The sequence below is a fragment of the Octopus bimaculoides genome, chromosome 19 (assembly GCF_001194135.2).
Source record: "Octopus bimaculoides isolate UCB-OBI-ISO-001 chromosome 19, ASM119413v2, whole genome shotgun sequence".
Classification (NCBI taxonomy): Eukaryota; Metazoa; Mollusca; class Cephalopoda; order Octopoda; family Octopodidae; genus Octopus; species Octopus bimaculoides.
Window position 1 is genome coordinate 12823433 of NC_068999.1, and position 1631 is coordinate 12825063.

Sequence of the window (1631 nt, forward strand, 5' to 3'; positions counted from 1 at the left end):
TATATATATGTACACATACATTCATACATACATCTTAAATTATTCACTACAATACGTTGTCACACGCATGCACATACACACACAACCTTATTGATGGAAGTTTGAGTGGCTGTATATTATTACACTATTCATCTTAGGGAGACCTTGTTTTCTCTTTTCTGAGCCGATGACTAATTTCCCTTCAGTTCCACCCACGCAGGTATAAAATCTGATGTTTATTTTCTACTGTTTGTTCAAATAAAATTCTAAATACATATATTTATTCATATTTAGTATATTCTCTTATTATAAAAATACTAATAAATATTTCTGAAACTGGGTTCGTGAAATTAACTAACATTTCATATACGTCATTAGATATCCCTCGTTATATATCGAGACGCTTGTTTGAAATTATTAATTGATTTAGAATCGTCATCCACCCGATAAACTACAATCTTTTTCTGTGTAGGTCGTTTCGATCACAATGCTGTGATGGATTTCAGGTCATATAAATAGTAATATATTTGTTTAAAATTTGCAACAATGCCAACAATTGCGGAGAAAGGGATAAGTCGATTTCATCAATTTTATTAGTCAACTGTGCCATATTTTATCCAGCCCTAATGACAGGTTTTGGACTCGGAACATAAAGAAGTACGAAAAACGACCACATGTTTCGCCCGGCAGGCTGACGATTTTTGCAGCTTATTAACTTTTCATGTAAATATATTGAAGTAACCTAGACGCATGGCACCTAATTTTGGGGAAGCGAACATCTTTGCCCTACGGAACTCTTACAACTGGGTGTAGTAATATACTTGCATAAACGTAAGTCGGCAAGTTTTTAGATAGCGAAGAGTTTATGTCGACAGAGGAGATTTGAATTCTAATCCCACGACCAACCTTCAAATTTTTAAAAGGAATATGTTTCTTTCCATGGAATTGTTACGTTGTATTATTTACATGTCTATGTGCTCGTACTGAAATGAAAACAAATTGACATTAAGACGCATATCTGCCATGGAATAACACCAGTTGTCAAAAGATACTTAACATATACTATCTCTTCTATCTGCTTCATAACCTCTCCCGACGGTATCGGTAGCCCGTCCATGCATTTGATTTTGCCTCTCTTCAACACTGACACACCACAATTTTTCAGTCATAAACTCCATTCTGATATTTCTCTTGAGTAAACACTACATTCCTCGCAATTCCAAACATATCTATTATTATTATTATCACCATCATTATTGTTTTTATTATTATTAATATTATTATTATTATTTTTATTATTATTATTATTATTATTATTATTATTATTATTATTATTATTATTATTATTATTATTATTATTATTATTATTATTATTATTAATATTATTGTTCAGTAGTTTTATTTTTATAAGGTGCTTTCACTTCACTACCGATCGCAGCTCTGTGCGCCTTGGGTATGTGCTGTGGTTCGCTGTGGTGCTCTCATGTTTCCTGTATTGAAAGTGTTTTGCGAAGAATGTGTGCAGTACTCAGTAGTGCAATTTTCTGTATGTTATATATATTTGTAAGTCCTGGTGTTTTTGTTATGTATTTGTCTGAATATTATTATTATTATTATTATTATTATTATTATTATTATTATTATTATTATTA